This window comes from Mustela nigripes, chromosome 4 (genome assembly GCF_022355385.1).
Source record: "Mustela nigripes isolate SB6536 chromosome 4, MUSNIG.SB6536, whole genome shotgun sequence".
Lineage (NCBI taxonomy): Eukaryota > Metazoa > Chordata > Mammalia > Carnivora > Mustelidae > Mustela > Mustela nigripes.
The window spans coordinates 19,048,355-19,061,181 of record NC_081560.1 but is presented as its reverse complement, the minus strand read 5'-3'; the positions used below and the strand labels follow the sequence as shown (position 1 = coordinate 19,061,181).

Here is a 12,827-nt window from a genome sequence, read left to right as displayed (position 1 = left end):
AGCATCCCCCTCTTGCAGGGCTGTGGTGTGACCTAAAGAATGTGACAGTTGTTGGCAACCTGTAAAGCCTTCTCTCATGTTGCAGTGGACTTCTTCTGTTGTATGTGCCTGATGCACGGTGCTCTCCTCTTCCCACAGAAATGAGCACCTAAAAGACATGATGGTGTCTTGGTCCTGCCCATCTGGTCACAGTTTGCCAGAGCGGGGATGGATGTCTGAACCAAACAAGACCACACAGATTCCCCATCTTGGAATTTGGAATTTGGGACCAGAAGATAACAGTTCATGGGGCACCTAGGTAGCTCAGTCTGTTGAGCGTCCAACTCTTGATTTTGGCTCAGGTCATAATCTCAGGGTCACGAGATCGAGCCCTGCATTGGGCTCCATGCTTAGTGAGGAGTCTGCTTGCGATTCTCTCTCCCTTTGTCCACCACCCCTGCTCATGTGTGTACACATGTGCTTTCTCTCTCTCAAATAAATAAATAAATAAATAAAATCTTAAAAAAAAAAAAAAAAGCTGTTCTGGCCTTGCTGATCTAATGTGAAGAGACTAGAAGCCAGGGAAGCCTTAGCGTAGCTATCTTCTGTTGGGTGGAGTAAAGAGCAAGCTTGTCACAGAGGGTAGAGGGATTTAGACCTGCAGAGAGAATGATCATAATGGAGAGAGAGGCCTCACTCTGAGGGATCTTGTCTGCTTTCCATTTCCCTATTGCTTTTCTTAGTTCTGGCTGTATTTTTGCCTTTGAGTTGTGTAATAGACCTCTAAATTCATAAATTAAACTCCCTTTTTAATTTAAGCTATTTTGAGTTTTCTGTTACTTTCAACTAGAGAGCTGAAATGAAGGCCAGTGAATATGGTACTTAAAATTTCTTTTTAATCCCCAAACATCTTACTCCTTTTTCTCCCCTACATAATTTGTTTTTAGGGCCAGTTATATTCTTTATTGAGGTGGGTTTTTTTTTTTTTTAGGATGTTTTAGAAATGTAAACTCAAGAAATATGATCCTTGCGCTCAAGCAACTTTTAATTACCGAGATAGGCATATAAATGACCACCTATAATATTAGGCAGAAGAAAGAAAAATAAGTACTATGTGCAACTCCTATAGGCTATCTTTTTTTTTTTTTTTTTTACAAGATTTTATTTACATATTTTTGTGAGAGAGAGAGAGAGAGCTCAAGCCAGTGCTCCTGAGCCAGGGTGTGGCGTAGGGAGGAGGAGGAAGAGGAAGAAGCAGACTGGATGATGAACAGGGAGACCAATGCAGGAGATCCCAGTCAGATCACAACCTGAGCCCAAGGCAGCAGCTTAAGCTACGGAGCCACCCAGGTACCCAAGGCAATCTTTCTCTTTTTCTCTGTAGCATCACTTAAAGCCATTTAGACATTTGCTTTTTTTAACCCCCCTGCTAAACCCTTTTGTCCTTCACTTGGTGCAGAGGTCCTGATTGTTGTTTTAGGACCTATCATTGTTGCCTTTTGCCTCTGAGCACCGCAAGCAGGCCAGGCTGAACGCCTTTCTTGATCCGAGTAGGCAGAGGGAATTGCAGTGATGTAGGCATTAACTGGAAACAAGGCAAAAACAGAAGATGTGATGTGAAATTAAAACAAAACAAAACAAAAAAAACTTGCTCAGGGAAGCTGTTTGCTCTCCCAAGACAACGAGGTCACCCTCATCTGAGAGTGATTTGAACGTTTCTATGTTTAAGGTTGCTCTTAGCGTTTCTGTGTTTCCTATAAGCTAGCATTGCATATAAATAGGGTACTTCTGTAGCTTGCATTGTTCACTAAGAGGGACAGTTATTCTAAGAGTTCTGTGTTCCCTGTACTCATGTTATGTAACGAAAGGGTGCTTAATGTAGCTGGCACTGCATGGTAAAAAGAGCACCTAATATGAGAGTTCTGTGTTTTCTGTACAGGAGCCGGCGGAATTGTAGTCAAACTGCAGAGGACTGATTTTCGAACCACATTTTCTTAACGTGGAGGTTATATAGGTTACACGTTTTACTGGTTCGTGCAGTTTTTTAGAATGACCCAGTTCAGAATGACATTTCAACTTACAGTTGATTGAAATGGGCATTGGTGGAAAATCCCTTGGGATTTATGGAGCAATTAAAAAAAAGTAGGAATCTCATTCTTTTTAATAATAGAAAAAAAATCTATACTTAGAATTTTATAGAAGTATGTGGAGCTTTCTCTTACTAAAGATACAGTGGGAAATGCTTATTTATTTTTTTTTAAGAAGAAAAGAACTAATTAGTCTTATTTTGAAAATATCATTGGATTAAGTAGGAGAATTAATGGAGTAACCCAAGGATGAGCCAAATAATTTTCTTTGAAGTCAGAATCCTTCTAGAGGTTAATTCCAGAATTGTTCTGGAGACTTCATTATACAGAGGAGTAAAACCACAGGTAGAATTAATACTGGCTTTAGATATTTTATCCCACCTTTTCTTCTTGCCTTCTTTAAGGCCACGTTTTCCCATAGCGCTCTTTATCTTGCCTTCATGTCACTCTGCTCATTTGGAAACTGTGCATGTTACACATTGGTCACGTTCTTGCCTGTTACTTTTTATTTTATTTTATTTTTAAAAAACTTATTTATTTGAGAAAGAGCGAGCAAGAGGGAGCATGAGCAGAGGGAGAAGGAGAGGAAGAAGCAGGCTCCCCACAGAGCAAGGATCCCTGTGGGGGGCTGGATCCCAGGACCCTAGGATCATGACCTGAGCCAGAGGCAGATGCTTAACGGACTGAGCCACCCAGGACCCTCCCCCCCACCCCATTACATTTTAAGCTCATAAAAAATGCGAACCATGTAATGACCTCATTGTCAGTAGGTACCCTGTACCTGGCACTGTTCATAGACATAGTAAGCACTCACTAATGATTGAAAAACGAGTGTATATTTGTTGTTTATTCACATAACCCTATACCATACAAGTATCACTAATACAAAGATATGCCAGAAATATTTACACATAACGTCTACATGAATCTCTTAGGATATTCTGTATTTGATATGAGATTTAGCACCATGAATATAGTCAGTAAATAAAAAAAAGTGATCAGTTGACTCGTACATTCTGTCAGAGAGAAGCTAACTTTAAAGCAAGAGAAGAGTAAGTGAGAGGGATCAGTATATGGGATGTATGTCATCTTTAACCCATGACTTGGCAAATTACTACCCAAATCCTCTGTGAACAAAGCTTCATCTCAGTTGGCCAGGGGGTAGACAAGGGTAGGGGAGTTCTTACAGTCACAAACTAAGCCAATGGTGACAGTAACTGTGGTGGAGGAAACCATGGTTTTCCCAGGGCCAGACCTTAGGAGAGGGGTGAGGCATTGTCAGGGTGCTCCCTGGGGGAGGGGATATGCTTCACTGGATTGTGGGTAGGGGACTGTAGAGTGGGGCTCTCAGACAGTGAGCTGAGCAGCCATGAAAGCTGCAGGGGACAGGGGGATGTTGGCATGGCATTGTCCTTTCAAGGGAGCATAGGGCTTAGGGTCAGGGTTAGGGCTAAGGTTAGTGCCAAGTGCCTGTATCCCACCCATGAGATGTCTTCTGTGTCTCTGGCCATGATGACTTTGGCACAGATTGTATCACTGGTCAACATACTTGTTTGGATAGAAGAGCTGTTGCTGAACTCAACCTCCGCTAATTCTGTGTTCACCCTCCAGTCGGTGACGTCATGCCCCAGTTGGGGGTGATGTCTGCAGTCGCCGCAGAAGTAGCTCTGTGTCTTATGCCTGCAGATGGCTCCGAATCTGTCAAGGAAAGAGCAAGATAAATATTTTCTTATAAATATAGACGGAAGAGTTAAACACTTATTGTTGAGAAACCAAGCTGATAAACATATTATATTGTCTGAGGCACCAGAAATAAGCAAATTAATTACATGCAAATAACTGTTGCTTATGAAGTGTGGGATAATAATAGTATCTGTTGGATGTTTATGGTAAGTTTATTTACATGACTCAATTTTCTGCTAATTTTCCTGTGGAAAATGATAAATGCTTGGTTCCTTTGCCTTTGTTTCAGAAATATTTTATTGAAATTGTGCAAACTGTTGCTTTGTCTTGCTATCCTTGCTTGCCAAGGGCAGCTCTAAAGATAGTATCTGTGTATATACATGGTAAAGAAAGAATTGTTAATTGCATGTGGGGCTTTTTTGCTTTAAATGAATGCCCTCATCAGCATCATGATGTCATACAGAAGCTCTTATCACTCATGTAGTTGAGTCCAGACTGACTTTCTCTTGATTGTTTTCATGAGCATCTTTTGATGTCAGCTTCCTGGTGAACTTCAGACCTTTCCTCTCTTATGGCAAAACAGGGAGTCGAACGGTTTATATTGACAGTGTGATCCACGGTATGGGTCTCTGCCTTTTGTGCTAATGAGTGATTGGGTTCCTTTTGAAAAGATGACTCTGAAGTCTTTCTGTTGCCCACACATTCTAAAGAAACCCGTGCATTCTGCCGTCACTTTCCGTCTTCCTGAATGTGTATGTTCCTTGAGGTCCATCAGGGGTGATTAGATGAGTTCTTTTATTCTTTGAAGATTATCAGTTCTTGTGGGTCATTCACTTGGATTACATATCATATGTCTCATGGGCTAGGCAACATTTTGGGTGGGAAAAAGAGTAACTGATTTTCTCTCCAACTTTCCAGGCCATCCTAGTCCACTGACGGCTTCCCTCAGTTGGGTGAGATACACCTCCAGTAGCTTACTCTTTTGTTCGCTCTCTGTATGCTAAATCTTAGGCATTTTGCTCACCTCTGGCACTTTTGTCAACAACCCTGACATTTTGACATAATTTAGAAATGATTACCTTATGGCATGCCGAACTCGGTGATTAATCATCTGCTCACAAAACAGGAAGAAGAATCAAAAAGACTTTTGCTTTGATTTTTGGTAGAGGGGGAATTTTAACATCAACTCCAAAAGGAGAACCAAACATTCTGTATCTTGGATCAGTTTGTATCTGTTACTCTCCAACCTAATTTTGCCATCTAGTGGTTATCTGTGCATTGGGGTGCTGGAGAACATGGTGGTGGCATGGAAAGATTGAATTGCAGAACTCTGTAAATCAACATATTGCCTTTGGGGGCTCTCTTTGTCATCCTTTCCATAGATTGCCATGGTAGAGACTAAAATTCAGAAGCCTGGTGGCCAGAAATTTTCTTACTGTGTCTGGAGGGTGGGAGTGAGGGCAGTACACACACACACACACACACACACACACACACACACTCATACTTTGGGGATTCTCTGTTCTGCTCTTCCTCCTTTCAGACGAAGATTCTCACATTGAGCAATTATAGTACTTTTTAATAACCCTGATGAAAAGGAGGAGAAAAATCAATTGGTAGATTTTGAGGATAAAATAATTTTTTTTTTATTATAGAGAAGGATGAGAGACATAACTTCCTTGTGTTTGCAAATTATTTGCTTTCAGTCTGTGATTCTTTCAAGAGTTTGAGAAATAGGGTATTTAGCTTCTCAACTTATGACTGATAGGATCGTGGTAAAAGTGCTCCAGCCTAATGGAAGCTTAAAATTCAGCTCTCCGAATTGCTGGATCACACTTGACAGTGATTTGTATGTCTACGGATTATTAAACTCAGCATAGAGAATGTCCTGATTTAAAATTTTCCAATTTTATTCACTTGGTCTGATGTGAGGAGCAGCTCTCCTGTCTGTAGTCTTGTGTAGTAGAATGTAAATTTCTCTACCACGAGTAAGTTTCTGGTCAGGCCCAAGCAGCCTGAGCTCTAAGGAGTTCTTTCCCTCTTGGGCTTCTCAAAGGATTACTGACATTTCTTGGACCCTTGACTTTGTTTTTCATTGGCACCTAAATGCCATTTGTCATTCCAGTGGCCATAAGCAGGTGCCATAAACTGGAGCATGTGCCATAGAATGATCAGGAAGAAGCAACAGTCTCAGAACAGATGGCCATCACTCTATGCTAATATTTTATTGTATTTATTATGCAGTCCCGCACATAGTTCTTGTAGAAATCCCTGGAGCTTCTACAGGTTTGTCTAAGCATGCACAGATTTAATGTTCAGAATTTGCTGCTGTTGAATTTACAGGTCAGGAAGCAGATCCAGTAGTTGCCGCTTGTGACTTGTCTAACAATTTCCAGGTTTCTTCAGCTACATTCTACATCAGTGCATTTTCTCATTACTCTGCTGGTTTTATTCCTCCAGCATTTACTGGTGCTTATTGTGTATATTTAGTTTTGATTTGGATAATATCAGGACTTAAGTTAATTTTGATGAAACTGCTTACCATGAGTATCCTCACTTTTTCTGCACTTCTGTGTTTAATCTCTTGCACTTTTGCACTAATCAAAAGATACCTTAGGAATGTATCTAAGAATACTAATTTGTTATGAGTCAAAAGCTGATTAAAGGGGGATAGTAGAAATATTGATGCCTCTGAAAGACTGGAGAGGCAGGGAAAGTATTAACCAAGAGAGATATGATTTGAGACTAGGGATTGAGGTAATTAATAATATGGGTTAGAAGAACAATGAGGAAGGAGAAATAGGGAGTGTATTGATTTAGATGCAAGCATACTGGAACAGTTAAGGCTTGCAGTAGAATAGTAGAGAGAGAACTGATAGAAACATGGCTTTTCATATCTTTTAATTGACTTTAACAGTGTTTGCCTTGGACCTGAAATAATGAGCAAAATGTAAAATTTGCTTTGAAATCTTAATCTGAGTATTGTAAATATTTCACTAGCAAGTCATCTACTTTGTATTTCAGTATGCCGCTTTGATTTTATTGTATATTGGGATCGGTTCCCGTAATTGTTTTAGTTTTCAAGATTAAGAAAATTGAGAGAGAATCCACATCCTATAAAATTCATCATTTTGAAGTGTACAATTCAATAGTTTTTAGTATATTCACAAGGTTGGGCATCCCTCATCACTACCTGGTCCCAGAACATGTTCCCCACCCCAAAAAAGAACCTAGTCATTGTCAGTAACTCACCATTAGCAGTTCCCTCCCGTTCCTTCTTCTCAGGCTTTGGGCAACCATCAGTCTGGTTTCTCTCTATGGATTTACCTATTTTGGACATTTCATGTACATGGAATGGTATCTTACATAATCTTTTGTGACTAGCTTCTTTCACTTGGCATCGTTTTTAGGGTTCATCCATTTTATTGCATTATCAGTGCACCATTCCTTTTTATTTCTTTATGATATTCCTTTGTGTAGACATTTGATTTATCTATTTGTACGTTGATGCATATCCGGATTATTTCCACTTTTGGCTGTTAATGAACTATGTTGCTGTGAACATTCATGTGTAAGTTTTTACATGAAGATGTATTTAGGATTTGAGTATACCTAGGAATGGAATTTTGAGGTCATAGGGCAACCCTGTTTAATTTCTTGAGGAACCGCCAAAATGCCAAATTGGCTGCACCATGTTTTATTCCCACCATATTGGGCATAGTGTTTGAAATGTAACTGACATACTGTTGAAAATAAGTTTACTATTTGTTTCCTGCCTTTTGGAACATCATGTATACTGGAGTGAGTTATGACCTGAAGCTTTGAATGGTCATAGAGTTTTAGAGCTGGAGGGTTTCTAATGGGTCCATCTTCCCACTGGAATGGAAGGTCCCTGAGATCAGGTGCCTTGTCTGTTTTGGTCATGGCTATATCCACTCCACCTAGGCCAATGCTGTAGAATAATAGGTGCTCAGTAAATGTTCCTGAATGAAAAAATGAGTATAATCCAACTCTAGTTTTTTTTTTTTTAATGAGAAAAATTATTCCCATAGAGGTCAGGTGACTTTCTAAAGATCACACAGAGACTTAATGGCAGAGCAACAGCTGGAATCCGGGTCCAGATTTCCCCGCCCAGCTCTTAGCATCACAATCATCTTGAATTCACTCTTCTCTCTGAGCTTGGTGGTCCATTGCTGACCTCGCAGACCTCTCATAGCATTTTCTGACAGTTTATAGCTTTACTTTGGGCTTTATTGACATTTAATGAGTGTTTTTGTTCTTGAGAAGTCATTTACATGTTTACTGCTGAGGCCAGCGTTCATAAAAGAAAAACATTTAAATAACTGCATTTTACCTGCGGAAGATAAATTACAGTTGCCCATCAATAAATAGATAACTTTCATAGCTGCCAAGATTATTAGATTGTAGAAGACAATAAATTTGTACTCTCCCTTGTGAGTCACTTGCCTTAAAAAATTCACAACTAATTATCTAAAAGTAAGACAAGCTACTGGAGGTTCGCTATCTATTTACTAGTATTCTTTTCTTTTCTAATCACCCTTGTGGATGGAGGAATCCATTTTATCAGTCCTTCCTCCCTACTTTGCTCTTCCGGAGTAATATATGTATAAATTAAATGTAGCATGGCGTAAGTAAGCATAGATTACCCTGTATCTGAGACAGTGTTTTTGGAGCCACATTTGCATGTTAAGTGGCGTTGTGTGCCATGAAGGATAGGTTTATAGACTGGACCCTTAATGAAGTTGAGAATCACTGTGCAAAAGCTATAGACTGTAGGTAGAAATCTAGAGCCTTTGATTACATAGAGTATATACTTCACTTCCTTTTTGACAAAGTCTTTATTTTATAAGGGTTTATGGGAAACAGTTCTATTACTTCAGTTAAAACTCATTCCAGGAAACAGAGTATGAAGACAGTACTTGAAAGTATTGAGATTTTCTTTTTGTAACTTGTCACCAGCTGATTGATACCTGATATTAGAGTAACAGGTTTAACAGATTCCCAAACTCTGGTTATATTTGTTGATATTTGTAGGATATCTCCTAGGGAGCATTATAAGGCTGTTAATGTAATAATTGTGTTTCTGGTTTAGTCCATTCACGTAGTGTTGGGTATTGAGATTGGGAAAATATAAAAGAACCTGCCTTTTGGCTAAGCTAAGAAATAAAGGCATTTTTAGGTATTAACATGGAGTGGTGGTGGGGGGAAATTGTTCCAATTCTGTCTCTGTGACTAACTTGTTGAATAATCTTATTTATTTTATATTTTCTTTTCTTTTATTTTATCTAAAATATTTTATCTATTTGTGAGACAGCGAGAGTAAGAGCAAGAGAGAGGGAGAGTGCTTGAGTCGGGGGAGGGTAAGGGAGAGGGAGAAACAGATTGTCAGCTGAGCTGAGCAGGGAGCCTAATACTGGGATCAGGACTCATCCCAGGGCTCCAGGATCATGACCTGAGCTGAAGGCAGACGCTTACCTAACTGAGCCACTCAGGGGTCTTGAGTAATCTTGGTTAAGTCACAGAACTTTACCAAGGCTCTCTTTACTCATTTATAAAACACGGATAATAGTAATTCCTCAGAGGGTGGCTTTTGTGAGATACTGTATTGTCCACATAGTAGGCATTCCATAGCTGTTAGTGGAAACTGAATCTGGGGTTTAGTGGCCTGTCCTAATCAAGTTTTGTTATATATCTGTGCAGGCACACATAGATATATACATAGATATATAAATTCAACACACACATGCACACACACGCACACACACCAGTCTATCTCCATCCCACATCTTGTTCCCAGTAGGATTTAACTGGTTATGTGGTTGACAAATTAACTCTTAAAAGTATGTGGACAATCAGAGGCTTTTAAAATTATCTTATAATGTTATTTACTTTAAAGATTTGTTAAAAATTACTGTAAAACTGTTAAGTGCTTTCCACTGTTTTCCAGCTTCTGCCAGTGCCACCACCATTGCTTACATTATCCAAGTTGGAAATCTTGGCATGATCTTTTCTACCTTCTCTGTTCTTGGTAATTTTGCTCCCTAGAAGGCTATTTCTATGTTAAGCTAATATTGTATAAAACAGTGTCGATGCTGGTGTAAGGTAGACAATTTATTAGTCAACAGATTACTGAGGAGCTAATAAAATTCCTAATAAATTCCTAATCGTGTCCTTTTATACTCAGAAATACCACATAATTCAATTCTAAAGGCTCCCCGCTTCCTGTTCTTATTTTCTAGTGATCCTCTAAATGGCAAGCTTATAAAACTAGGTCTCTTTCACCAAGAGGATGTAGTGAGCAGACCTTGGTATTCCATTAACAGCAGGGTACCAGGTGTGAGAAAACAACTCTAGCAGCTTGTATCTGAGCATGTGGTGGACTGTTCAGCAAATAGGTTTTCTCTAACTCCACCATCCCACCCCTGTCTCTGTGAGGGGACACCCCTTTCTCCTTCCTTTGACACTGGCCTTGGACATGTCAACCTACCACGACCAATGGCATTAGCAGACAATGGCACTAGCAAAGGCTTGAAATGCACTTGTGCATTTGGATTTGGTCTTTTGCCAAATCTCAGATAACCAGTATATATGTGATTAAGAAAGAAATGCTTATTGTTGTACGTTGTTGAGTTTTTAATGCGGTTCGTTACTCAATTTTGTGGCATAAGCTAACGGATACAAAAGGGTGCCGTTTCCTGATAAAGATTTCCTTTATGTAACGATTTGGGAGCCTTAACTTTCCCTATAGAATCAATACCTTATGGTTTGTACCTGTTTTAATGCCAATGTCATGTCTCTGGTCCTTGAAAAATTGTTCAGGATTGAAAACCCAGTTAAAAGGAATGCTGACAATTCAGAGCTGGAAGAAGGGTGCTTGGTTGACCCTGGCTATCTCTGCAAACCTGTCTGTACTTAGAAGTTATTTCTAGGAGAAGATAATGGCCAGTGGCTCCTTTCTTTGGTGAAGTCATTGCATTTTCAGTGGTGAAAAGGGCAGTGAATACGCAAAAGATAGTCTCTATAATTATGGAAAGAGCCTATTAAAATTCCATTTTGTCTTTAGAAGTAAACATATAAAGGAATGTGGAAGAAGCCAAACACCTCTTTAAAATAATGATTGTCTTGGGCTAATTCCTTCCCTGTGCCTCCAGCATCATTAGATGCCAATCCTTCTGTGTAGGTTCATTTGCAAACAAAACTGATTAGAGAGGGGAGGCTGTGTGCTGGAGATTTCCCTGAAGCAGAGGTTTCAGACACCTGCCCAGTGTTTAAACTGGTTACTGTCGGCAGTACTTTTATTTATTTTCCCTCTACCTAGGAAAAAAAATGGTGGTGGTGGGGGAGGGGATTGTTTATTTCAAAGGGTATTGGAACCCATGGTTCAAAAGAAAACTCTGAAAAGAGAAAAAAAGGATATTGTGTGAAAGCTCAGAAGGTTTTCAGAATTTCTTTCTTGCCCATTATAAACACGATCTTTCCCTTTGCTCTGAGCTCCCCCCTCTGGCATTCATGGTCTATTTCTCTTTCTGTTATTAACAAGCTTCAAAGCTCCCCCACCATGTCATTTTGCTGCCCCTCCAGACTGCAAAGCCATGGTAGGAGCTGCTTTTATTTCTCAGAGTTTGGGGGGTTGCAGATTAAGGGATGCACAGGAACTGCCTGCAACATCTATTAACTTTTAATTCAGTGCCGAAAAAATCGGAAACCCAGTGGGCAATTGTTGCCTCAAAGATACTTTGAGCTTATTTAACCATTTTTTAAGGCTTGTGTGCCAGGACTGAAATGAGTTGCATTTCACAGACCTTGGGATTGTGCTATCATAATAGCCAAATCCATATGGCTCTTTGTTTTTGTAATTAAAGCTTTATCCTTACTGTTTTTTTTTTTTTCTTCCTTAAATGGCAGTCTTAGTTCTGATGGAGAATGATTGCTTTATTGTAAGCAAACTCTAAACTATGGTATCCTATTTTCTCTAAAAAGAAGATTGGTAATGTCTACTTTCTTACGCACTGTCTAGGAACCTGACTTTCATTGCAGCTTAATATTTCAGAAAGCAAGATCTCATTCCTTTAAGTACCAAAGGTGGTATTCTAACATTTTTAAGTGGAAAAGCTTATAAAATGTATTTCTCAAATTAGCCGTGTAGGAGTGGAAAAAGTTTTCCTTCCTTTTTAGGGTCCCTGGCTGGGTTTGAAAATGGACAAAGATGATTAAGAGGGGAAAGGCAGGGCGCCTGGGTGGCTCAGTGGGTTAAGCCTCTGCCTTCGGCTCAGGTCATGACCTCAGGGTCCTGGGATCGAGTCCCGCTTCGGGCTCTCTGCTTGGCAGGGAGCCTGCTTCCTCCTCTCTCTGCCTGCCTCTCTGCCTACTTGTGATCTCTCTCTGTCAAATAAATAAATAAATTCTTAAAAAAAAAAAAAAGAGGAGAAAGGCATACAAATGTTTTTCATGGAAATTTTATAGGACATGGGACCCCTCATAAAGAAAGGCTCAAAGGCACGGCTAATCTACTCACTTTGTTATATGAGGTTGAAGAAAGGCAACCGTGGAGGAGTGAACTGTGTGAGGAGGCTAAATTAGGAAGATGAGCATCGTTTTAACGAGACCTATTTGCGTGTGTAGTTCTTTCACTCCCAGCGGGTCGCCCTTGACGGTCAGCATGTCACTCTCCTTCTGGTCGAGGGAGGAAGCTTTCATGGAGGAGTTTCGTCTCCTGCTCTTAAGAAAAAGAAGGAGGGTCAGAGTGTTTTTCTTCTATTTGCTGTTTTTCACGTGGCTTTCACTCAAGATAGGCCCAAATGGCATATTTTGGGGTTATGTGCTCTGAACTCTTCCAGGTCTTTTTGCCACAAAATCCTGAGCATTGAGACTTACCTTGGTGGTTTGAAGGACCGTCATTTTGAACCTGGTGAACTGATGCTTCATTCGCACTCTGCATACTGCCCTTGACTCAGTGCGTTGGGGCGTGTCGGAGGTCCCCTTGTCCCCTCCAGAAGTCCGTACACTGTTGTCTGCACTCCGAACCAGCCCCAGACTTACATTCCTTTCTGTCTCACT

General features: G+C 40.1%; 1 protein-coding gene across 3 annotated transcripts in view; it reads left to right on the top strand.

The window, feature by feature from the left end:
- The window catches only part of EXOC4 (exocyst complex component 4), a 731,315-nt gene that overhangs the window by 149,903 nt on the left and 568,585 nt on the right, over positions 1 to 12,827 (top strand). The gene's annotated exons all lie outside the window — the stretch shown is intronic.